Below are 27,502 nucleotides of genomic sequence, written 5' to 3'. Positions count from 1 at the left end.
GAAATATGCATAAAAGTAAATGGTTAACAACACTTTAATACATGCGCTCAATGAGGTATGTACAAGATGGTTACTTGCTATATTTTAGAGATTGGCCATTGTTAGTATAGGTACTTAAATGACATCTAAATGGTCCTTGATATGTGCTAAATTATATATATAGCTTTATAAATATTTTTGAAATGAAAATAAAAGATGTGTAAAAATGTCATGGTGTATTTACTTTTACACATAACATTCTAAGTGCTTTACTTGCCTTGATTTCAGGGACAGCCTTTATAACTATAAACACGACTTCAGTTTCTCATGTGCCTCTACTCCCAGGGTCATCCTTTGTTGCCCACGCCTCTACAAGACTGTATATTTTTAGCCATGAATACAAGGGATCATTAACTTCCATATAAACTGATAAGCAGCAATATGTGTTCCTTTATTGAATAACAAAACATGCCTGTTGTATTTCCACACAGACCTCTCGTATCCAGGTCATTTATAAAAGGACACAAAGACTTTCCTGTTTCCTGAGACACAAGCACTCAGGCTTCCTCTACATATACAGAGGAAGACAGAAATTCCGGCTCTTTTGCCTCATGTAAACTCCTCACCTATAGAACGTCTTCCAGCCATTGAATCAACTGCAGCACTACAAACATGCACCTCACAGATGGAAACGGGAAAAGTGGCAGCATAATATCATTCAATTAGTGGCCTAAGCCCATTTAAAAATGGGCTAGGTCCGTAACTAATGCGCCGCGCACATGTGCGCCCGCCCACACACCCGCCCCTCCTGGCTCCGTCCTCCTTCAGCTCTCGGTGGTGTCTCTGCGTCTTGTCCCTGCACATGCGCAGTGCTAAAAAGCACTGACGGACGGACGCAGCGACACAGGGATTTTATAGTATAGGATACTCTGTATAGGAGAATACAGCAGCGGCACAGCCAGTTCTTACTAGACTGCATGGTGGCTGAGCACATTGCTCTCTTGCCTTGCAGTGCTAAAGTCATCATCAAAGTCTGGGGGGTACCCCAAAATAGTTGAAAAGAGACTATTAGAAAAGACAATGACCCATATGTAATTAACTTTTTCCCCTGAGTTTTCTCCAAGGACATAATTTTTTCAACTTTGTTTTTGGTACTTTTCCGTTAGCCGGGCGCATCCGGCAGGTGGCGCAAATTACATTAATACTTCACGTAACAAAAGTGTTAATGTAACCGATTATATTGTGTTTGAAGTGGCCGTGTCGCTGTGGCCAAATGTATTGTAACAAGTGTGTTAATTAAATTAAAATAAAGCCGCCGGCTTTGGCTCTTGCTCTCCTCCCCCTTGCCCTCTCTCTCTCTCCTATACAATACTGGCAGCCGGCGGGGACATGCGTGTCCCCCCAGAGTCATTAGTAGCGGCAAGGAATCCTGGTCCCTGCCGTGACGAACGACTCTGGGGGGACACGCATGTCCCCGCCGGCTGCCAGTATTGTATAGGAGAGAGAGAGAGGGCAAGGGGGAGGAGAGCGAGAGCCAAAGCCGACGGCTTCATCTATTACATTGCCGCCGGTTTCATTTTAATTCCATGAATTCACTTATTACAATACATTTTGGCCGCAGCGAGACGGCCACTTTAAACACAATACAATCGGTTACATTAACACTTTTGTTACATGAAGTGTTAATGTAATTAGCGCCACCTGCCGGATACAATTGGTTACATTAACACTTTTGTTATGTGAAGTAATAATGTAATGTGCGCCACCTGCCGGATGCGCCCAGCTAACGGAAAAGTACCTTGTTTTTTTACTTTAACTTTTAGCACTTTGCATTTGAAAAAGTACCAAAAAGTAGGTGAATAAGTACTACCAAAATATTTCAAGTACTTTAACGCTTGCTGGTGGCTTAAAGGGACACTTCAGGCAACAAAAGAAAAGAGTTTTACTCACCTGGGGCTTCTACCAGCTGCAGGGGGCTGGTAAAAGCCCTAGGTAAAACTTTTTTTTTGCCTTAAAGAGAACCCGAGGTGTGTTTAAAGAATGTTATCTGCATACAGAGGCTGGATCTGCCTATACAGCCCAGCCTCTGTTGCTATCCTAAACCCCACTAAGGTCCCCCTGCACTCTGCAATCCCTCATAAATCGCAGCCATGCTGTGAGGCTGTGTTTACATCTGTAGTGTCAGTCTCAGCTGCTCCCCCGCCTCCTGCATAGCTCCGGTCCCTGCCCCCGTCCCTTCCCTCCAATCAGCAGGGAGGGAAAGGATGCAGGCGGGGACTGGAGTTCTGCAGGAGGTGGGGAGAGCAGCAGACTGACACTATAGAGATAAACACAGCCAGCTCTGACAAGCTGTTTGTCAGCAGCGTGGCTGTGATTTATGAAGGATTGCAGAGTGCAGGGGGACCTTAGGGGGGTTTGAGATAGCAACAGAGGCTGGGCTGTATAGGCAGATCCAGCCTCTGTATGCAGATAATATTCTTCAAACCCACCTCGGGTTCTCTTTAAGTGACCCTTTAAAAGGCATTTTATTGGCAAGGTATGGAAATATCACCTAGGAGAATACACAGGATAAAATGGTAATTGCATGTGGGCCAATAACTTATTCACATACACCAAAAAATATTTTCCAAGCTGCCAATGAATGCAGCATAGTGTAATGTGTCACTCCAATACAAGGCAGGGTGAGTGCAGTGCTATATGCTATACAATCTGTGTGTTCTGCCCATGTTTGTGTGGGTTTTTTTCTGAGAATTCTGGTTTATAAATAGACTCCATTGAGTTCAGGTACAGCCAGTAAACGTTATCTCTTCCCCACACACACAGCACACCTTCGCCAGTCTGAGGGGACTGAGCTGAAACACGCATGGAACAGCCACTGCCATATGTCACATCTATTATCATGCAGCTCACAGTGAAAAGGGCTTAAGGTCACTAGAGTCACGACAGTCAGCTGTTCCATTCATATTCATCTCTCTGATCATACAGACTGCCAATGACAACTGTGTGAATTTACAAACTGGACAGCAACAGCTGTATGTCAGCTGAACCCACTTGAGCCGTGTATACTGTGCATGTTACATGAGCACAGAGGCCTCACACTGTACAAGAATAAATATCAGCAGATTACACACAGCAAACTTCTGCCCAAATATAATGGTTTCAGGTGACAGTCACCCGCTGTCCTCTGCTGCTGCCTCTTATGCAACTTTCATTTTTTTGTCTGACAGATACCGGGTAGAGATAGTGAATGCGATGCCAATTTTTTCCACCTTTCATGCAGGTTTAGTACAAATTCTATGCAGCTTGGAGACCAATCATATTCACCAGGAAATGCATCTGACAGGCCCAACTGCAGGCACCATACAATTTGCATCACATTTGCATGAATGCTGGACTTATTAGTGTTTCATCAACCACCTCTGCTGCTACTGGGTAGGTCTCTTGCTTCTCCTCTTAAAGTGAGCCTCTGTTGTGTAAAATCTATAGAATATTATTCAGCACTGAGTTAAAACATTTAAACATTTTCCATCTTGACTACTGTAACACCCTACTCTGCGGCAAACTAAAAAAAAAAAAAACAGGCTGGCACCTCGCCAGTCCCTACTGAACTCGGTTACTAGTCTCATTCACTTCTCCCACTGTTCCTCCGATGCTGCCCCTCTCTGCCATCCCGTCATTGGCTGTCAATTACCCAAATGATCCAGTTTAAACTCCTAATACTATCACCCAAGCTGTCCCCTCCACACATTTGTAAATCTGCAGATACCATCCATCCCTGAACCTCCGCTCCTCCTATGAGACACTCATGCCATAAAGCTTGGTGACATCCTCTCACCCTCGCATATCACAGGTGTCCCTTCTCCATTGGAACTCTCAGTTGTATTTATTTCTACTTGTGTTTTTAGTTGTCCTAATTGTACAATGTGTTAAAGTACTTCTGATTTTTGATTGCACTGTTGAAGTACTTCTGATGCACTATAATTCTGATGCACTATTGCCCCTTTTGTACAGCGTTATGGAAAATGCTTGTGCTATATAGATAACAAAAATAAATAATAATAATAGTAGTAGCTATGTAGATGTTACAGCAGGTTTTTCTTTTTTTATAAAGTATATTTGTATTCTGCATTTCCATCCTGCTTGGTCATTGCTGCACCTCCTCAGGCAAAGGGCCTCTACCTTTTCTGCTTGTTGAGTGCGCAGAGAATTGTGGGAGATCATGATGCACGATTCACTACCCTCTGCTAAAGGCTATGCTTGTGTACAGCCTGTAGTGAGCATGCGCAGGATTTGTCTGGCTCGTGTTCATAAAGGGGAGTGTAAAAAGAGAAGCAAGATGGCGGCACAGATAGCGATGTATTCGTCTTTTCAAGACATTAGGCAACTAAGATAGGTCACTTATTTTACATGCAGTTAAGTGTACACTGAACATTGGACTTAATGGAGGATGTTGGTGTCAGTGTGAGATGTAGGGGGAGAGGCATTTGGTGACCTGGGTTGGACACAAGTCACTCTAAGGGCCCATTTCCACTATCGCGAACTGCATGCGTTTCCTGCATGCAGGTTCGCACAGTCAATACAAGTGGATGGGCCTGTTTCCACTTGTCAGTTTTCCTGAGCGTTTTTCTGTGCAGGATTTTTCTGCACGGCATAGCCCTCAGAATTCGCCTGCATGTGGAATGCATGCGAATCGCCGCTAATGTATTTAATAGGGAAATCGCCTGCGGCTTTGGTATGCGAATTTTCATGCGAATTCGCATGGACTGCCATGGTTAAATTCGCATACAGCGTCATCCATGCGAATTCGCGTGCAAATTCGCATACACCCGCATGCGAAAATCGCATCCGCATGCGAATTTTTACCGCAGCGATTCGCACCGCACAAGTGGAAACGGGCCCTAAAGACTGTAAGGCTGCATTTCCACTTGTGCGGTGCGAATCGCCGCGGTAAAAATTTGCATGCTGATGCGAAATTCGCATGCGGGTCCATGCGAATTCGCACGCATGACGATGCATGCGAATTTAACCATGGCAGTGCTGGTGTGCTTTTCCAGTGTTTCTATGCAAATTCGCATGAAAATTCGCATACCCAAACCTCATGCGAATTTCCTATTAAATACATTGTATGCGATTCGCATAGCGGTATGCGGTATGCGAATTCTGACGGCTCTGCCATGCAAATTTTTTCTGCACAGAAAAACGCAAAGGAATCCTGACAAGTGGAAACAGTCCCATTCACTTGTATTGCTATGCGAATTCGCAATAGTGGAAATGAGCCCTAAAGGGAAGCCTATCATTCAACCAGGAAAACAATTCAGCAGCGGTGGTCACATGACCTTGAGGCGGCTAATTAAAAGTTCAGCTATTTCCCTTCAATTTTAACATTGTGTTTTTGTTTATCAATCAATTTTTTATTGAAATAAGAAAAGACAAATACAGTAGCAAATTATATAAAACATAGGTACTATTAGAATAGCAAGCAGGATGAATACAGTTATCTTCACAATGAACGCAAGTTATACAGGGGAAAGGTTCTCAAGCCATAGTGACATAGTTCACCCTGTAGATCCAATAGGCTCGCTAATCCATGTATAATGACGAACATAAAATAAGATGTATAATATGGCAGGACTTCCATATTAGGAAAAAACATACAAAAACAAACAACACAGACTTATAACCGACCAAATAGTTAAGTCACTAACACAAACCAACAGATATTAAAATATAGTGAACACATCCCAAACCATCCAAGCTAATCAAAAGGTATTCCATAAACAACAAAAAAATTATGGGGGCTTACGATTACGTGATTGGAGCCACAATGTCATATCCCAGTCCTCCCATGGACCCCACAGCTCGCCATGTGCCTCGATATTATCATGGCTTCTGGCCGTTAGATCTTCCAATCTCCTAACATCATTAATCTTATCTATTAATATTGTTTTACTAGGAATCGTTGTGGATTTCCAAAATTGGGCAATTAACCTCTTTGCTGCAGATAATATATGTAACATAAGCTTCCACCGTTTACGAGGGAGATTCTTAACAGGAAGGCCTAGAAGTGCGTTAAGCGGATGCAGGTCTATATGGGATTCAAAAACTTCTGAAATGAGTAATGAAACAGTCTCCCAAAAAGGTTTAATTAGAGGACAGTCCCAGAAGATATGCATCAGCGAACCCACCTTGTCCTTACACCTCCAACAAGTTGGTGAGGTATTTGGGAACCAACGGTGTAATTTGTCTGGAGTCCTGTACCAGAGCAAAAGAATTTTATAATGGTTTTCTTTGTGGATTGAGCATTGCGTGGATTTAGCGATAGACTGCCAGATCTTGGACCACATTGGAGCTGTAATATCCATAGAGAGGGCCCGGGACCAATATTCCATGTACCTGTGGGAAGGTAAAGTGTCTGCTGGAAAAGCACAGAGAATTTTATAAATAGAGGAAATTAAGTGTGTCTGCGTCGGGCCATTATTGCATAGACTTTCAAACGGGGTAGGTGAGGAGGTAAAGTCTGAATTTCCTAAGGATTTAGCATAATGTTTGATTTGATGAAAATTGAAGCGTAGGGCAGGAGTTAAATTGACCCGTTGGGAGAGCTGGTCTGCAGAAACAAATGTTTTTGAAATGGGATCTAGAAGATGCCTAAGTTGAAAGATATTGCCATCTGACCAACCCTTAACTACTAAAGATGATGAGCTATTAGGGATCAATGGATTAAAAATTACATTAACTAAGGACGAGGGGTTAGTAGTAAGGGGAAACTTTGATGAGCAGTAATGCCAAATATTCTTGGTAAAATGCATGGTACGGAGGAGAGGGTTGACCGTGTCAGGGAGTCTTGATGACCAAAGGAGGGAACACGGATGAACAGGGGCTAACCAAAGTTTTTCAATTTGCATCCATTTAGAAAATGCGTGCAATTGGGTCCAAGAAATCACATGTCTCAAGTAGGCAGCTAAATAGTATTTTGTGATATCAGGAACGCCCAGACCTCCGTGTTCTCTCCTGGTCAGCATAACCGAGCGTGGGATCCTAGAGGATTTGTTTAACCAAATATAATGGAGGATATCTTTTTGCAGGGCCGTTAAGGTCGTAAAAGGCACTTTTACCGGTAGAGTTTCGAAAAGATATAGTAGTTTCGGTAGTATAGACATGGATATGCTACAAATTCTACCGAGTAGGGATAATTTGAGGGGGGACCAGGTTTTCAATAAGCGCCTCACTTCTGCTAACAACGGGATATAATTAACCGAATAGAGGCTGTCGTAGGTAGAGGTGAGATGTATACCCAAATATTTAATTGAAGATGGGCACCAGCGATATGGAAAGGAAGCTTTTATAATGGAGGCCATTTCTAAAGAAATATTAATCGGGAGTGCCTCTGTCTTAGAGGAATTAACTTTGTATCCAGAGAGGGCACCAAATTCGACTAGAATCCTATGGAGACAGGGAAGAGTAGTCAGGGGGTTAGTCAGAGTAAGTAAGATGTCGTCTGCAAATAACGATAATTTAAATTGTTTAGAACCCACACAAATTCCCATGACGTCTGGAGATTCCCGAATAGCTGAGGCCAGTGGCTCAATGCATAGGACAAATAGAAGGGGCGATAAAGGACAGCCCTGTCTAGTCCCGTTTTTTATTTGAAAGGGATCAGAGGCGACCGAGGGCAGTTTGATTTGGGCCGTAGGGGCTGAGTATAAAAGGGAGAGAGCTGTTGCAAAAGAACCCGAAAAACCCAAATGCTTCAGAAGGGAGAACATGTAAGGCCAACTCAGCCTGTCAAAGGCCTTTTCTGCATCTAAACTAAGCAGCAAGGCTGGTGTCTTAGTATGGTTCACAGAATCAATGAGAGAAATTGTTCGCCTAGTATTATCCCCCGCTTGTCGAAAGTATGTAAAACCTACTTGATCTTTATCGATCAAATCTGGAAGGATACTAGCGAGCCTAGTCGCCAGAATTTTGGTAAACACCTTGTAATCGGTATTAAGGAGAGCTATGGGACGATAACTACCGCAAGCCGTCTCGTCTTTACCTGATTTCAGAATAACACTGATGAAGGAGTGACCAAAATACTGCGGACAATCTAAACCGTTCATCAGGTTGTTAAAAAGTCTGACCATATACGGGGCCAGGATGTCTTGGAAGGTCTTATAGTAAACATTGGGAAGCCCGTCTGGGCCTGGTGCCTTATGTAGAGGTATTGCTTTAATGGCCTCTAACAACTCCGCCAAGGTTATAGGAGCGTTCAGAAGATCTTGATCTCCCTTCTGAAGCTTAGGCAGTCTGCAACGAGATAGAAACTGATCCAGTTTATTGGCATCAAATGCAGGATGTCTACCCCTGTCTAGACAGGAGTAAAGATCCTTATAAAATTTACTAAACTCGTCAGCAATATGCTGGGGATCATAGAGAGTTTTACCACCAGGTGTTACAATTTTATCCGGTATAGGTGCAGAAGTATGCCCTCTCAGCATTTTGGCCATAGGAGTAAGAGGTTTATTTGCTTTTTCATAATAATATTGTCTGGACCATAATAGGGATTTATTTGCCTGAGCTAGCTGTATGTCTTTCAATTCATTTCTCATTTCCAATAGCCGCTTCAGCAAGTGTAACGAAGGGGTTTGGGCATATTCCAATTCCACTCTGCGTATACCCGAGGTCAGTGCCGCGCTCCGCAAAAGCCTTTGTTTTTTCTTATTAGATCCCAGAGCGATGCACTGACCTCTAATGTAAGCCTTATGAGCCTCCCACAGGATGGATAGCTTATCCACCGAACCCTCGTTTAACTCAAAGAATTCCCGCAGTGAGGATTGCAGCTCCAATTTAGTGTCTTCATTGAGCAGAAGAGATTCATTAAGTCGCCAATGAAATGTTTTCTTCTTGAGTAAAGAAGTGGTAATTTGAAGCGAAATAGGGGCATGATCGGACCACGTAATGTCATGGATTTCTGCCGTAATCATACATCTAAGAATAGGAGCAGAGACCAAAAAATGGTCTATTCTAGTATGGGTTTGATGTACCGGCGAGTAGAAAGTGAATCTCTTTTGGTTTGACAGTGCAATCCTGACTGCGTCTAGGAGATGGTATGACCTAATCAGTTTGCGGAACGACTTGGCTAGATTAATAGTGGCTGCTGAAGGTGCTAATTTATTGGGTGATAGCCAATCAAGGCCTGGGGAATGAATAACATTAAAGTCTCCACCAACAATGACAGCAGCACAGTCCATGTCCTGCCAGAAAGCTAGTACCTTTGAAATAAAGGCCACCTGTCGCTCATTAGGAGCATAGAGATTAATAAGCACAAAGGTTAAGTCTCCCATTTTACATTTTAAGATAATATAGCGACCTTTAGGATCTAATTTAGTGGATAACACTTCAATATTCATGTCCCGTTTAAACAATATGGCTACTCCTCCCTTACCTGTGGGGCAGCTCGCTGTATAGTGGACAGGGAAATGTTTACTGGCAAAGGTGAAGGAGCCACCTCGCTTAAAGTGAGTCTCCTGAACAAGGATTATATCTGCCTCTGACTCACGGAATTGCTTAAGAGCTAAAACCCGCTTCTTGTTAGAGTTCAGCCCTTTCACATTATATGATACAAGTTTCACCATGGTGTATGTAATAGGTGATCACATTCAGAAATGTCAGCAGAAAAACCAGGTGTGCATGAATAGCATTGGCGGAATGAGATGGTACAACATAGCATTAGAATTTTAAACGTTTGGTCAGTCAAAGAAACATAAAAATAAGAACAGTAATTACTCAACAGATAGATCAAGAACATAGAAATTTGGATAGGAAAATAAGAACTTTGCATGACCTGAGATAGCCATGACAGTATGAAAAACAAAAAAAACCACTCTGATTGTAGTCTAAACCAGGGCAAGGGGTGGCGAAGCCAACAACCCATAGGTGGAGGTGTGACTGGCAATGGGTGGAGGTGCCCAACTCCCGCCCATGGCAAACAGTGCGTAGGACGGGCTCCAGTAATCACAAAAACTGCGTAGATGAAAACATTACTTCAAGTGTCCATAGCAAGATGGCGAGGAGAGGAGCGCCTGGACACTCTAGCCATTTTGGGGGGAAGAGCCGACCAGTCTTTCTGAGGAGATCTGGCATGTTTCTGAGACATCGGCGATTTGTAATCCTTCGGGAGGGAGGGGAGACCCAACTTATCCAAGAACTTGTCAGCTTCTGAAATGTCTCTCATAAAATGCTGCACACCATCTTTGCGAACCTGCAATTTGAACGGGAAGCCCCATCGATATGGAATTTTATGTGCTTGCAGAATAGACGTCACCGGCTGTAGAGAACGACGCTTCTCAAGGGTGGAGACAGCTATGTCATTGAATACCTGAATTTGGGCCCCTTTAAAGTCCAGATGTGGAAAATTCCTTGCCGCCTTCGCCAGTGATTCCTTGCTGTCATAGTAGTGAAAACGTACCACAACATCTCTAGGTTTAACTCCTTGCTGAGGCTTAGGTGCAAGAGATCTATGGGCTCTGTCCAACCTCCAATCTGCATCTGGGATAGATGGCACCAATTGCTTAAAAAATTCCAGAAGATACTTAGGGAGATCTGCATCCAAAATAGTTTCAGGGATACCTTTAAATCGCAGGTTTTGACGTCTGTCCCTATTCTCTTGATCCTCCTGCTGCATTTTCAGTAGCGCAACATCGGTTTTCAAAACTGCATTTTCTTCCTCCAAAGCATTAGCATAGTCCACTAACTGATCCATTTTAGTCTCTAGGTGACTGGTACGGTCACCGAGAGACGTTATTTCACCTCTCAATTCAGAAGATAACTTAGATAGTTCCGCAGTCAGAGAGAGCGTAAATTTACTAAACAGCACATTCAGCCTATCATCCAAGGCTTCCAAAGTAAGTAAGTTTTGTGGGGCCGAACTCTCTGGGGTGACTTCCGACATGATATTGGAGTGATGAGTGGGTATGTCCCTTTAAGGGTGCAGCTTGTAGATAGCAGGTGATAGCAGAAGGAGAAGTGGAGAAAAAAAAAAAAAAAAGTGTATATTTATATGTATGGAGGCAGGCAGGAGGAAGGACAGGAGCCTCTGAGATGATAGAATGGGGGATAGTGTTCCAGACCCTCACACCACAGTCACTTACCCCCACCAAAGATGTAGATGGAGCCTAAAGAAAAGACTCCTGCAGAGGCTAGCAGCGTCAGGAGAGGGTCAGGGTGGGTGCCAGCAGTCCAAGATCTCCCCACAGAAGCTCCAGCAGCAAAAAAAAAAATTGCGGCCTAGTCGCCCCAATGAAGCCGGGGGCTAAATTTGAAGCTGCTGCCGCAATCGGGAGGCCTCTGGCGCGGTAGTCCGCGGAGGTCAGCGGATCTCCTCCAAACTGGATGGGCTGGATGCTAGAGGTACTGGGAGCCGGGAGAGGGGCCTCTTCAGGTAGTCAGGCGGCCAGAAGCGGAGATAGAGGCCCTAAAAGCCACGGGTGAGACACGAGCTAAGGAGCTAGGCTGCCATCCACCACGGTGCCAGGCCACGCCCCCCAACATTGTGTTTTTAACTTAAAACACTGGGAGGATGGAGCCAGAAGAATAATAAACAGAAGGGCTTTGAAGTCTTTATGTAGTTGCTCACTCCGGAGCTGCTGACACTGACCACTGAACTATTCTTAATGATCTCTGATAAGTAATAAAACAACAACCTCTGTGTAACAGCCTCACACAGCTAAACAACTTTCCCTGGTTCCAATTTATGAAATGTTAGTTTTAACTCTGACAACAGTTCACAGACTGCTTTCCATATCAAACAACAGGAAGGACACTCCTCAGTCTTTTGATCCAGATGGGGATGGTTTCTGTTCTTTGTGAAGCACCGTGTGATATGTCATATGAGGGTTAGCTTACATAAACCGTTTACTTTACTTCAACATCAGTTTATAATCTGTCTGACGGCAGAGAAATTACAGGTGAACTGCATTGCAATCAGTTTGTCCCCTTAGACCAGTTTCTTATTTACTAGTATGGCAGGGATATGAACTGATGTGATACATAAAACCAACTCAAAAGTCCATATAAGCTGGCTTTGAAAAAATGATAAAAACAACATTTCTGTTGTTAAAAACACTGTACATCATGGAGCTAATTTAGCAAATATTATGCTTGGTACACACAATGCATTTTCCACATAAAAATGAAATCGATAATTTCATTTTTCATTTTTCTGTCCGATCTGATTTCCATAGGGATTTTTTCTTTGGTGATTCTTTTAAGGGCCAAGAATACCTAGGTGAGAAGTAGGGAACCCAATGGTGCAGTATCGTCAGGTATAGGGAGGATAAACTTATATAAATATATACTCACAAAGGTGAGTTGCAGTTTCTGCAACCACTCTATAGGTCTGCAGGGAATTAACCCTCCTTGCTCGGTACTCCAGGTCCTGCTGGATACTGGATGGTCGCTCTCCTGTAGTACGATAGACTTCCCAGAAAAACTGCAAAGCTATTACCTCCAAAGGAGGTCTGACTGGTAATGGGTAGGACGGTGGCGCCCAATGTGTGTTCTATTTCAGCATTTTAAAAAACAAATAAAAAGTTAAATAATAAAAAAGAGAGGTAATTGCTTACGTCTCCAGAAGATATAGACACCAGTTCAACTGGAAAAATGCCTTGATAGCACAGGGGATAGAGTGTAGGCGCCTCTAGGGCCAGTGGCACGGTGGGCACGGAATGGGCAGTGTGAGAAGAAAAGAGACAATCTGCCAGGCTGATTACTTTCTGACATACTGGAGGGAGATATCAGGGCCTACTGCTACATATCTCGGCAGAGGTGCCCCCGAACGGCCATCTCTGCCCAGAAGCATGTAGCGTTTCTACAGGGCTTACTAAGTGTACCTTAGTTGGCGAAATAAAACGATTTTATACTCACTCAGTGCTTCCTCCAGCCCCATGAGCACCGATGCGCTCCTCACCGTCCTCCAGATTGCCTCCATTCGGCCGCAATCAGCCTCGGTAATCTGGCTCAGTCTCGCTAGTCGGCTGTTCTGCGACACATGGGGCTGGAGGAAGCACTGGGTGAGTATAAAAACTTTTGATTTCACCATCTCAGGTACACTTTAAGCCAGGGGTCCCCAAACGTTTTGGGTCGAGGGCCGGATCAACATATGTCAGACTGCTGGGGGGCCGGAACATACATAAAATGATGTAGAAGTCTTGGCGGGCCAGACAATGAAGCATACCTAGGTGACAACCTGCAGTCCAATTGAACAATAGTGTCACCTGATGTGGAATTTGATTGGAAAGCAGCAAATTACTGCTTTCTGGCTTCATTCTATATGCGGACCACCAATATTTAAAGATGTAGCTGACTGCATCTATAATTCCTTTTTTTGTGTGGGGGGCCGGTAAAAAAGCCTCAGGGGGCCACATTCAGCCCGCGGGCCTTAGTTTGAGGACCACTGCTTTAAGCCATGTACATGCGCTAGATGCTTCTGGGCTAAGATGGCCATTTGGGGGCACCTCTGCCGAGACATGTAGCAGTAGGCCCAGATTTCCCCCCTCCCCCATGTCAGAAAGCGATCAGCCTGGCAGATTGTCTCTCTTCTCACCCTGCCCACTCCATGCCCACCGTGCCACTGGCTTACCTCTGCCCCCCTCACACACTACATAGCAACAGATGTGTCTGTGCAGTTTTGCTCCCCAAACTGTTGCCTGAGGGATCAAGTCCTGATCCCTGTAGGCAACAGAAATCAAATTAAATCCTTACCGATATATGATATAAACTATTAAATTGTGCATATACTGAAGCCTGTGCAAATTCATGATTGACTAAATGGACTCTGAAGCAGTTCCCACTGTCTCTACAGGGTCATTAGCATATTTCTGTTGAAGCGGTTTTGACATCTGCAAACGATTTGAGTTCATAAAACTGGCTGCTACTGAGCAGTTTTTGTAACATACACAATGCAGGAGATAAGGATGTATTTCACAAGACAATCAGTAATAACAGGATATTGTATTGTTTATTAAGGCCAAATTTAAGTTATATTAACCACTTCCGGATTCTCGGAGCGTATATACACGCCCCTGAATCCTGAAGTGTATACCATGGAAACGTTCCATGTCAGTTCACGGAGGTTTTTACATGTATACGGCGCTGCTGCGCAGCAGCGCCGTAGAGGAGATCGGCGATCCCCGGCCTCTGATTGGCCGGGGATTACCGGCATCTGATAGGCTAAAGCCTATCCCATCAGGCGCAGGACGGAAATCCGTCCTGCGCCGCTCACAGGGGGAGGGAGAGGGAGGGAAGGGGAAGGAGGCCAGGAAGCGCTGCGGAGGGGGGCTTTGAAGAGCCCCCCCCCGCAAGCGCAAGCAGCCGGCGGCGATCAGACCCCCCCAGCAGGACATCCCCCTAGTGGGGAAAAAAGGGGGGGAAGTCTGATCGCCCTGGCTGCTAGCTGATCTGTGATGTGGGCTGGAGAGCCCACGCTGCACAGATCAGCATAAAATTTCATGGTGTGGAAGTGGTTAAGCAGACTTAAAGAGGAACTCCAGTGAAAATAATGTAATAAAAAAGTGCTTCATTTTTACAATAATTATGTATAAATGATTTAGTCAGTGTTTGCCCATTGTAAAATATTTTAAATCCCCGATTTACATTCTGACATTTATTACATGGTGCCATTTTTACTGTTGGCAGGTGATGTAACTGCTGCATGCATTTATGGCAGTTGGTAACAGCTGTAAACAGCTATTTCCCACAATGCAACAGGGTTCACAGACAGGAAACTGCCAAGAGTACGTACTCAGAATTTCTTTGTGGGAGGGGTTTCACCACAATATCAGTCATACAGCGCCCCCTGATGGTCTGTTTGTGAAAAGGAATAGATTTCTCATGTAAAAGGGGGTATCAGCTACTGATTGGGATAAAGTTCAATTCTTGGTCAGAGTTTCTCTTTAAGTATAAAAAGGCTTTGAGGATAACAGAAGGTCAGCATCTTTCTATGGATGAAAATAATCTGTGCCTTTGTTTATCTCCCGATTTAATAAAAATAGGCAAGTCGGCCAGCTGGCTACAGAGAAAACTTTTCAGCTGATATCTTAGAAAAGACAACAATTCGTTAAAAGAAACTCTTACATTTGAAAAAAAAAACCCAAAGACTAAAATTACAAACTGCCAGGATTAATTGGTGCCAAAGTCTTCCTCATCATAATACAAGACTATGCTCACTTTCCCTCTATGTCCATCAGACCCACGCCCATTTTAGTCACAAAAACACAGTGGTATGATCTGCATATTAGGGGTGGAAAAGTGCGATGAAGCGATGATTCCCTGCTGACTAAAGGTGGCCATACACTGGTCGATATGACCAACAGGTAGATCCCTCCACACACTATACACAGATTTTCTAGATTTCAACATGAAACAAATTTGATGCAGGCATTACAGAGAAATTACCTCAGTCAGTCACATGACCCAGAGATCCCTAAAGGCTGGTACACACAATGCAATTTCCCATCACATCAATGGGTCGAATCAAGTCTCCAGCAAGCCTGATCTGCTCCTGTTAGAGAAGTGGGATCGATTTTCAGATCAATACAGCACAAAACTGATTTCGTTCTCAACAGGGAGCAAATCGGACATGTAAAAAAAATTATCGATTCAACCTGTCAACCTGGTGGGAAATTGGATTGTGTGTACCTGGCATTACAGCCAGCATAGAGCAGTCAGCAGAATGGGCATTGCAAGACAGAGAACAGCGGTTACGGTCTAGCTCCTCCCTCTTTTGCTGCGCTGTGTAATATGTTGGCGCTATAGAAATCCCATAAATAATAATGAAATTGAGAACAGGTCCTTATTGTCCTGACTCCTAGGCTCCTCACATGTTTTACTGTATTAGCCATATGTTTGTTCCAGGGTTTTGACTCAAACACTACTTATATCAGAAGATCAACAGGGCTGCCAGGCAAATGGCATTGTTTACAACAGGGGTAGGGAACCTATGGCTCGGGAGCCAGATATGGCTCTTTTGATGGCTACATCTGGCTCACATACAAATCAGTAGAGGTTGATTCACTAAGCTACACTGCTCAAGCAGCACAGCTTAGTGTGACAGCGCAAGTAAAATTTTCAGAGTAGGCACTCTAGTGCTGTAGCATGCACTACTAACTTACTCACGCTCCCCCTCAAAACTAACAGCTGCTCCAATTCTCCCACTCTTGACTCTGTCAGATCCAGTGACTTTGTAGAAGGCAATCTCTGCACTTTTATTGTCCCAATAGGCTGCCTGTCATTTGAAAGCCTTTTGGGCCAAAGTGTGGGGATCTCGTCCTACAAAGTGAATCAACCCCCAAGTCAGCTAGCTAATTGAACAAGCTGTTAGTCAGTATTTCTCCTGACTGGCTTTCGGGGAAATTGCTGATGTTGCTGAAACCCAAGAGAAGCTGAAGACCTGTAACACTTCCACTGAGGATCAACTGTATACACTACACCATGACGTGAGCCCTCCACTGTGCATGGGCATTGTGCCAGTTTAAAACATTGTATGGCTCTCACAGAATTACATTTTAAAATATGCGTCGTTTATGGCTCTCTCAGCCAAAATGGTTCCTGACCACTGGTTTACAAGGAAATGAATATGGCAGCCTGCATAATACTCTCACCTCGGGTTCCCTGGGGGCTGCACATAGTAAAATCTAAGCTGTGCTTGTGGCTCCCCCCGACAAAGCACAGAATTTTTACATTGATGAGATTGTGCGAACCGGCCACCGCTAAACTCAGCTGTCTAATTAATGACAGCTGAGTTCCATGCAACATTCAGTACCCAGTTGCATTGGCTTCTGGAACCTGTGATCACAGTGAGCCAATCACAGTGATTCAAAGTACTTTAACACTGCGCTTAGTAACCACTGTTATGGCCCCTTTAACTGTAATGATGATAATAATAAAGGTCTTTTGCTCCAGGAGCTACTCCCGTTACTGGGTAGTGCCAGTAGTCTGTACGTGAAAACAAGAGAAGAAAGGGTGCGCTCCAATGGTGCATTAAACTTTTTAATATATAAAAACGCTAATAAAGTTGCACTTACATCAGTGTGGTAGTAACAAGCGTATCTAAGGCCGCCAGTGAGTTCTCTCATAGCATCTGAGCTTGGCCAGAGTTTGAAGATGCGATGTGATGTCGGGAGGGACGATCTGTGGGCGGGAGCTCGTCACGTGTTGCCGTCTGACGTCAAACGGCAACCCATGACGAGCTCCCGCCCACAGATCGTCCCTCCCGGCGTTACATCGCATCTTCGAGCTCTGGCCAAGCTCAGATGCTATGAGAGGACTCACTGGCGGCCTTAGATACGCTTGTTACTACCACACTGATGTAAGTGCAACTTTATCAGCATTTTTATATATTAAAAAGTTAATGTACCATTGGAGCGCACCTTTTATTCTCTTGTCTTCCAATCACAGTGATCACAGAGGGAAAAACAAGCTCTATTCCTCCAGGAGCCAGAGCCTAATGGAATGAAAGAGGTTAAAGGATACTGGTACTTAGGCACACCTAGTTGGCAGCCGAAGTTAAGTCCTCCATGCTTTGCATGCACGCTGCCACCAGCAGGCAAAATGACACCTGCTGATAGGAGCGAAAGCTTTTATTTATTAATTTGCAATGTTGATCACAGATTCTTTCCCTGTGGTTTTAAGGTCTGTGTGTCCATGTACCCACAAGTGTATGCATATTTCAGTTATTATAGCTTAGAGCACAGAGGATTTGGCCATTGCAAAGGATGTCTGTGAAAAGATGTGTTATTGTTTGTGTGGCATCTCTCTGCCAGCACATTCCTGGCACTGTCCTACTGGGCACAAATTAACCTCTTCCTTCCCAACAATATTTGAACATGGACATGAGCCGAGAGGATAAAGGTGACAATACAGTCCTCACAGACTGGATACCGATAGAATCACGAGTCATTCAAAACAAAGGCAATTTCTTTAGGATGGCTTTGTCACCATGACAGCGGCTCTGCCACAAATCTGACTATTAATATTTCTAGACTACCTGATGCACACAAACAGCTTTGTTCTCTAAAACAGTGAAATTTCCTGGCTCAGCGCAATGTGCACCACCTATAAAATTCTCCACAGATACAGCCTGCCAGGTTTATATACAGGCAGTATTAACCAGCATACAAAATGCATAAGCTTGTTTTTTTTTTTTTTTTCAAAGACTAAATGGGTCTAAATCCAGTCAAGTAAAGTCTAGCCCCAGGCACAGTTAAAAGGATACCACAGGATAGTCCTGTAAGCAGAATGCCTCGAATGTCGATTGGGCTGCTTGTGCAAAAGTGCAGTACATGAATAAATCAATAGAACACAGAGATCACAGTAGGTCAGCCCCTCTGAACCAGAATTCAGAATATATAGTTTTTTTTTTCCCTTTTGGAGATTCTTGTAAGGGCCAAGTATACCTAGGTGAGAAGTAGGGAGAGATCGGAAGCCCAATGGTGCAGTATTCAAAGGTGGGTTGCTGTTCCTGCAACCATCGTATAGGCTTGCAGGGAATTAACCGTTCCTGCTCGGTACTCCAGGTCCTGCTGGATACTGGATGGTCGCTCTCCTGTAGTACAATATACTTTCCAGAAAAATTGCAAAGCTATTACCTCCAAAGGAGGTCTGACTGTTAGTGGGTAGGGTGGAGGCACCCAATGTATGTTCTATTTTGGTATTTTTAAATGCAAATAAAAAAATTATATAATAAAAAGAGAGGTAATTGCTTACCTCTCCAGAAGATATAGACACCAGTTTAACTGGGAAAAAAGTTTTTATGCAAAAAGCAATCTGATAACGCGTTTCATGGGTCATGGCCCGCTTCCTCAGGTCAATACAAAATGCCTTGATAGCATAGGGGATAGAGATGCTATTATTAGAGGAGCCTATACTCTATCCCCTATGCCAGTGATGGCTAACCTTGGCACTCCAGCTGTGGTGGAACTACAAGTCCCATGAGGCATTGCAATACTTTGACAGCTCTAAGCTTAACTCGGGGAGGCAGAGGCATGATGGGATTTGTAGTTTTGTCACAGCTGGAGTGCCAAGGTTAGCCATCACTGCCCTATGCTATCAAGGCATTTTGTATTGACCTGAGGAAGCGGGCCATGACCCGTGAAACGCGTTGTCAGATTGCTTTTTGAATAAAAACTTTTTTTCCAGTTTAACTGGTGTCTACAGTGATGTGAAAAACTATTTGCCCCCTTCCTGATTTCTTATTCTTTTGCATGTTTGTCACACTTAAATGTTTCTGCTCATCAAAAACCGTTAACTATTAGTCAAAGATAACATAATTGAACACAAAATGCAGTTTTAAATGTTTTTTTATTATTTAGTGAGAAAAAAAACTCCAAATCTACATGGCCCTGTGTGAATAAGTGATTGCCCCCCTTGTTAAAAAATAACTTAACTGTGGTTTATCACACCTGTCACAGGAGCCCTCAGTGGCTGACCGCACTTAGCCTTCTAAACGGTGCCAGCGCACAGATCGTGCGAACTCTGGTCGCAGTCAATGCGCAGAAACCGTTAAGAATTAGCCGCAGACAACTCAGAAGGGAGCCTGTGAGACACGGGTGATTACAACGTCACCTACTGGTTCAGAGTAAACTGCCACCACCGCGGTTACTATGGGACCGTGGGGCCCACTAACTGACTGACTAATCCTGCGAATAAAACGGTTAAACACACGATATTCCGTCTAGCCAACAACAAACAAACAGTAGCGTATCTTCAGAGACCCGGGATCATTTCTGTGTGTGCTGATAAGCAGGGTAGCGGAAAGTGAATGACTTGGAGAAAGTCGTTTATTCACGCAATATAAATAATTAATATATACAGACAATTATGAAAATCAACAATTATGAAAACAGCAATAGCCAGTATGAAAAATAAAAGAAGGGAGAAAATTACTTAGTTCCTGGAAAGATGTCCTTATTGTGGGAAGAATCATAAAGTCCTTGGTTTCAAAGTCCAGAGTTCAGACCAGGTGGATACCAGCATATCCTCAAGCTGGCATCTGATGAGTGCAAGATGTTTCAGTGTGGAGGACCCTGAGTTTTGGCTCCTCTCCCATTCTTATGCCCCTGATTCAGTAGGAGGAAGTGAGGGCGGGCCCACACACCCCCTTAGAACATGAGATGAGTCCTGCCCTTGTCCTGGAGACCAGAAATCATGCCTTAACCATATATGGGCTCTATCTCACAGAACCGTACAGGTCAGGGCAGATTTACTAATATTTTCAGATCTGCCTCGATGTACCCAGCAGTCTGATACCAAACATGAGGGGTGGGACCCCTGTGGTACCATTAGGGCACTGTTGGACTGCCTAACGGGCAGTCTTTACCTCAGAAGGTTCTGAAATGTTCTCAGACCCAACGCCAGGCAGGGCCCTACCTGCTCTGTTAGTTTGGAGGGTCTGCCAGCCTGGCAACACAGAAAATATGATACATATAGCCATTTATGGAATATGAGAGACCCCTGGGATTTATACCAGGTCATTCCCAGGCAAAGGTTCTTTGAAGTTGGCAGCAGCAAGCCACATGTCGGCTCCCTGCTGGGAAAAGGAGTCGGAGTGTCTGAGTTCCCTCACTCTAAATTTGGTTCTGTCATGGTGTTTGTCACCTTATACCTGATGGATGGGCCATCAGCACAGCTTGAAGCCAGGGACTCTCTGGGCCCAGGCTCATTAGCATATCAAAAGAGCCATCCTGCAGTTAAGGTGATGCTATTCCTCTGCTAAGAAGGGACTGCAGACCTCCTACACAATAAATCCAGATTCTATCGATTTGAAGCGCAATCGACGCAGAGAATCGAGTGCGATCGCTTTTCTTCACGGGCGGTTCCAGGACGCGCCTGCGTCCCCAGCAATCGTCCGTGACAGCCCCCCCCCTTGTCCGTGGCTTAGCCACTCATCCGCAAGATGTGTGGCGGCGCCGCTAACCTGGCTGACGGGCCTCGAGTTGCCGGTACGGCGGGAAAACCTATTGGAGCCTGTGGCTCGGTTCCCCTGGACCGGTCGCGGTCTGCTACCCTCAGGGTTGACCCAACATGGACCGTTCTGGACAGGGCGTTTGCGCCACTGCAGTCGGACGTGGTGTCTGCCGGGACTGCGGACAACGGGCAGTGGGTTGGTTAGGTCAACAGCCAGCCCACGCAGGGTTCCCCTGCTGAGTGGCTGTGGACCTAAGGGAACCCCGCGGGAATCCCTGGACCTTCCCAGCTCCTGACAGACGGCACATGCCCTGCAGTAGTTGGCTACATCCCTGTTCATCCGGGGCCAATAAAACTGTTTCCGAATACCGGCGAGTGTCTTGCGGACACCCGAGTGCCCGGTCAGAGGATTACCATGTGCGGATTTCAGCACATGTCCCCTAAACGCACTCGGGACCACAAGCCACTTGGTATCCGCGTGGGATCTACCTGTAGGGGGCTGTACAGACTCACTGTACAGTCTCCCACCTTCCCAGTACACCTTGAAAGCGGCCCCGTCTGCGAGGGGCTCAGCGGCTTGCTGCATGAGCACCTCCAGGCTTGGGTCACTTTGTAGTGCGGCTGAGAATACGGCGCTGTCAGTTTCAGCCAACTGGCTCATGTCACACGAGGCCAGCGGCTGAAAGGTCTCATCCCTGCGGTCAGAGGAGGGGGAGGAGGCCGGAACCCCCTCCACCTGTCCTGAGCTCGGGTTCTGAGCAGTGCAGCTGCGCGGTACTGCTAGCACCGGTACACTGTCAGAATGGCACAGACGGACATTACTCAGATCATCATTGCATGCAGTAATGACATTGACAGGTATAGACATTTTTTCATTACAGACAGGTTGTACAGGAGACTCAGGTACAGTTACAGCATCATCACAACAGACAGTCTGTACCTCAAACTCAGGTGCCTTTGAAGCAGGCACTGTTGAACCTGGTACCCTTGAACTGGGCACATTCAACCCACCTCCCCCTGGTGCTCCCCCAAGTGTATAAAGTACCTGGTGGTGGGTGGAGAGTCCGTCTCCTTCCGTGAGCGACAAGGCGGTCGTGGCAGGTTCATAGTAGGACACAAGCTTGCCCAAATCAGTCCCTAGCAACACAGGGACTGGGAGATCCTTCATAACCCCAACAACCCTTTCGTGGACCCCTCCCACTCCCCAATCCAGCTTCACTCTGGCGTGGGCTATGTGGAAAAGGGTGCCCTCTACTCCAGTAAGGGCAAGGGATCGGCTGGAGCTGATGCTCTCCTTTGGCACAAGGTGTGAGTGAACTAACGTGATGTCAGCTCCGGTGTCTCGGAATCCGGTGACAACTTTGCCGTTCACTCTAACAAGTTGCTGCTGGTCGGTTCGGTCGCGGATTTCCTTTCCGCGGGCAAACAGGACAAAATCGGATGATCCGGGCTGTGGTTCGCTGGCGGGTTGCCTCTGCTGTGGGTGAGGTGCAGGTGATGCAGATGATCCAGGTGCTGGTGGTGTCTGTCTCCGCTCCGGACAGTCGAATTTCATGTGTCCGGGCTGGCGGCAGTAGTGACAGGTGACCTCTCCAGGCGCTGCGGGCCTGGGTGCAGCAGCTGCGCTGGGTGGCCTCTGTGGCGGACGGCTCACAGGGGCAGGAGAGTCTGCCAGAGTATTGGGCTGACCTCCTCTCCAGCTGGATGGGGCAGTTCTGCGGGTATCAGCCACCCGGGTAGTTGCAAAAGTCTCAGCAAGGTCTGCAGCGACAGTTGCTGAAGCCGGCTTGCGTTCTAGCACAAATTGGCGTACATCAGCAGGGCAAATGTTCAGAAATTGCTCGAGGACTATCAAGTCCTCCAGGACGCCATAAGACCCTTTGGTGAGGCCTAGAGTCCACTGACGGAGTGTGGTGAGCAAGCTGCTGACCACATCTCGGTACGAATCAGAAGACTTTTTCTGCCAGGCCCTGAACTTTTTGCGATAGGCTTCTGGCGTCAGCTGGTACTTAGTAATGATAGCGTCTTTTATAGCAGCATAATCATTATCCTTCTCCGCAGGCAATTCTGCGAAGGCATCAAGCGCTTTGTAGCGCAGCAAAGGTGTCAGATGTCTGGCCCACTGGTCTTGGGACAGACGATACTGACAGCATGCTTTTTCAAAAGACCGCAAAAACAAGTCAATGTCTGTGTCTTTTTCAATATTAGCAAACTTAAATTTTGCACTTACGGGTGCTGCAGCTCCTTCAGCAGGAAGGCTGGGCGGTGAACTCCGGCTGGCCTGTTGAACCTTTGCCATGTTGAGCTCATGCTGTCGTTGGCGCTCCCGCTCAGCGGCATCCCTCTCTGCGTGGCGTTCAGCAGCAGCAGCAGCAGCAGCAGCAGCAGCTTGCCGCTCCCGTTCCTCTCGTGCTTCCATGTACTGCATGTACTTGTCCAGGTCAGTCTCCATCAGCTTTTGTAATGCCTGCTGCATTACCAGGTCAGCACCCATGGACAGTCCAGTACTGGCCAGTTCCGGGCGAGTAATGTCAGAAACTCTGGGATTGGGGTCCATACTGACAGTCTCTGGCGTAACTGTTGCAACAGGGCCCGCAGGATGCTCAACCTCTGTACGCCTAAGATCTTCAGCCTCTGGTTCCCCTTGATTGTCAGATGGGCTGGTATCCACCTCAGCGGACACTCCCGGCTCCCGCAGTTGCTGGGCATCCCATCTGGACAAGTCTGCTATCAGGTCCCGTTTTGTCTTGCGGAGGATGCCAATGCCCCTCTCTTCGCAAAGATTTTCCAGGTCTGCTAGGCACATGTTCTGGTAGTTCCCGGACATTTCCATGCCAAATAAAATAAAACTTTGGGGAAGGGGTACTGGCTACACAGTCTCTCTGTATATATAAAAAATATATTGCCTTCCAGCTACACCAACGAATTAGTTCGTTTCTCGATAGCGCTAGCGCTATCGCAGATACTTTCAGCACAACACAGATCCAACCGCTGCCTAACACTGTCACAGGAGCCCTCAGTGGCTGACCGCACTTAGCCTTCTAAACGGTGCCAGCGCACAGATCGTGCGAACTCTGGTCGCAGTCAATGCGCAGGAACCGTTAAGAATTAGCCGCAGACAACTCAGAAGGGAGCCTGTGAGACACGGGTGATTACAACGTCACCTACTGGTTCAGAGTAAACTGCCACCACCGCGGTTACTATGGGACCGTGGGGCCCACTAACTGACTGACTAATCCTGCGAATAAAACGGTTAAACACACGATATTCTGTCTAGCCAACAACAAACAAACAGTAGCGTATCTTCAGAGACCCGGGATCATTTCTGTGTGTGCTGATAAGCAGGGTAGCGGAAAGTGAATGACTTGGAGAAAGTCGTTTATTCACGCAATATAAATAATTAATATATACAGACAATTATGAAAATCAACAATTATGAAAACAGCAATAGCCAGTATGAAAAATAAAAGAAGGGAGAAAATTACTTAGTTCCTGGAAAGATGTCCTTATTGTGGGAAGAATCATAAAGTCCTTGGTTTCAAAGTCCAGAGTTCAGACCAGGTGGATACCAGCATATCCTCAAGCTGGCATCTGATGAGTGCAAGATGTTTCAGTGTGGAGGACCCTGAGTTTTGGCTCCTCTCCCATTCTTATGCCCCTGATTCAGTAGGAGGAAGTGAGGGCGGGCCCACACACCCCCTTAGAACATGAGATGAGTCCTGCCCTTGTCCTGGAGACCAGAAATCATGCCTTAACCATATATGGGCTCTATCTCACAGAACCGTACAGGTCAGGGCAGATTTACTAATATTTTCAGATCTGCCTCGATGTACCCAGCAGTCTGATACCAAACATGAGGGGTGGGACCCCTGTGGTACCATTAGGGCACTGTTGGACTGCCTAACGGGCAGTCTTTACCTCAGAAGGTTCTGAAATGTTCTCAGACCCAACGCCAGGCAGGGCCCTACCTGCTCTGTTAGTTTGGAGGGTCTGCCAGCCTGGCAACACAGAAAATATGATACATATAGCCATTTATGGAATATGAGAGACCCCTGGGATTTATACCAGGTCATTCCCAGGCAAAGGTTCTTTGAAGTTGGCAGCAGCAAGCCACATGTCGGCTCCCTGCTGGGAAAAGGAGTCGGAGTGTCTGAGTTCCCTCACTCTAAATTTGGTTCTGTCATGGTGTTTGTCACCTTATACCTGATGGATGGGCCATCAGCACAGCTTGAAGCCAGGGACTCTCTGGGCCCAGGCTCATTAGCATATCAAAAGAGCCATCCTGCAGTTAAGGTGATGCTATTCCTCTGCTAAGAAGGGACTGCAGACCTCCTACACAATAAATCCAGATTCTATCGATTTGAAGCGCAATCGACGCAGAGAATCGAGTGCGATCGCTTTTCTTCACGGGCGGTTCCAGGACGCGCCTGCGTCCCCGCAATCGTCCGTGACAACACCCGAGTTCAATTTCTGTAGTCACCCCCAGGCCTGATTACTGCCACACCGGTTTCAATCAAGAAATCACTTAAATAGGAGCTATCTGACACAGAGAAGTAGACCAAAAGCACCTCAAAAGCTAGACATCATGCCAAGATCCAAAGAAATTCAGGAACAAATGAGAACAAAAGTCATTGAGATCTATCAGTCTGGTAAAGGTTATAAAGCCATATCTAAAGCTTTGGGACTCCAGCGAACCACAGTGATAGCCATTATCCACAAAAGGCAAAAACATGGAACAGTGATGAACCTTCCCAGGAGTGGTCGGCCGACCAAAATTACCCCAAGAGTGCAGAGAAAACTCATCCGAGAGGCCACAAAAGACCCCAGGACAACATCTAAAGAACTGCAGGCCTCACTTGCCTCAATTAAGGTCAGTGTTCACAACTCCACCATAAGAAAGAGACTAAGCAAAAACGGCCTGCATGGCAGATATCCAAGGCGCAAACCACTTTTAAGCAAAAAGAAAGAACATTAAGGCTCGTCTCAATTTTGCTAAAAAAACATCTCAATGATTGCCAAGACTTTTGGGAAAATACCTTGTGGACCGACGAGACAAAAGTTAAACTTTTTGGAAGGTGCGTGTCCCGTTACATCTGGCGTAAAAGTAACACAGCATTTCAGCAAAAGAACATCATACCAACAGTAAAATATGGTGGTGGTAGTGTGATGGTCTGGGGTTGTTTTGCTGCTTCAGGACCTGGAAGGCTTGCTTTGATAGATGGAACTATGAATTCTACTGTCTACCAAAAAATCCTGAAGGAGAATGTCCAGCCATCTGTTCGTCAACTCAAGCTGAAGCGATCTTGGGTGCTGCAGCAGAACAATGACCCAAAACACACCAGCAAATCCACCTCTGAATGGCTGAAGAAAAACAAAATGAAGACTTTGGACTGGCCTAGTCAAAGTCCTGACCTGAATCCTATTGAGATGTTGTGGCATGACCTTAAAAAGGCGGTTCATGCTAGAAAACCCTCAAATAAAGCTGAATTACAACAATTCTGCAAAGATGAGTGGGCCAAAATTCCTCCAGAGCGCTGTAAAAGACTCGTTGTAAGTTATCCCAAACGCTTGATTGCAGTTATTGCTGCTAAGGGTGGCCCAACCAGTTATTAGGTTCAAGGGGCAATTTCTTTTTCACACAGGGCCATGTAGGTTTTGAGGGTTTTTTTCTCACTAAATAATAATATCCATCATTTAAAACTGCATTTTGTGTTCAATTATGTTATCTTTGACTAATAGTTAACGGTTTTTGATGAGCAGAAACATTTAAGTGTGACAAACATGCAAAAGAATAAGAAATCAGGAAGGGGGCAAATAGTTTTTCCCATCACTGTATATCTTCTGGAGAGGTAAGCAATTACCTCTCTTTTTATTATATAATTTTTTATTTGCATTTAAAAATACTAAAATAGAACATACATTCGGTGCCTCCACCCTACCCACTACCGGAATTCAGAATGCACTTGAGTCTAAAGCCTTGTACATATGCTAGACGGCTCTCAGCCGAGGAGGCGAGTCTGAGCCACATCTGCCAAAATTATAGAAGGCGTACACTGCCCACCCGACCTCCCTCGGTGCTTTGGTCAGCAATTAGGATGTCAGTGGCTGAAAGCAATGTTTTCCTCCTACCCCCACCATAGTAACAGAACGTCTGTACAGCCTTGGCCCCCACTATTGCCCAAGGGATTGAGTCCCGAAACCTGACGGGCAACAGTCCTCGACCGTGTGTAAGAGGTTGCAGCTCTCCCAAGATCACAGCCTCCATTGAGTCTATGTATTTACCTTATATTTAAGAGGGTTTACTACGGCACCCCCAAAAATAGAAATGCTCAGTTGCTTCTTGTAAATTGGCCTTACTTAACTATCAGAACATTAGTATGTAATTAACTGGTGCAATGCCCTATGTAAAGTGCTAATCATAATACAAAAATATTTTAAATAAGAGTTAGCTCCATAATACCATTCACCACAAACGTTGCCTGAACTAAGTTGGTTCCTTACTACTGGCAGCTATTCTAGCTAGTGTAGTCAACATACTTGTAATTAATATATTTTACGTTGTTTGTATAGTGTCATATGA

The 27,502-nt window shown here is 45.5% G+C and overlaps 1 protein-coding gene across 1 annotated transcript in view; it reads right to left on the bottom strand.

Annotated features, from left to right (window-relative positions):
• Nucleotides 1-27,502, bottom strand: part of JAM3 (junctional adhesion molecule 3) — a 115,146-nt gene that overhangs the window by 53,876 nt on the left and 33,768 nt on the right. The gene's annotated exons all lie outside the window — the stretch shown is intronic.

The sequence above is a fragment of the Hyperolius riggenbachi genome, chromosome 6 (assembly GCF_040937935.1).
Source record: "Hyperolius riggenbachi isolate aHypRig1 chromosome 6, aHypRig1.pri, whole genome shotgun sequence".
Lineage (NCBI taxonomy): Eukaryota > Metazoa > Chordata > Amphibia > Anura > Hyperoliidae > Hyperolius > Hyperolius riggenbachi.
This window is presented reverse-complemented; position numbering and strand designations above follow the sequence as displayed.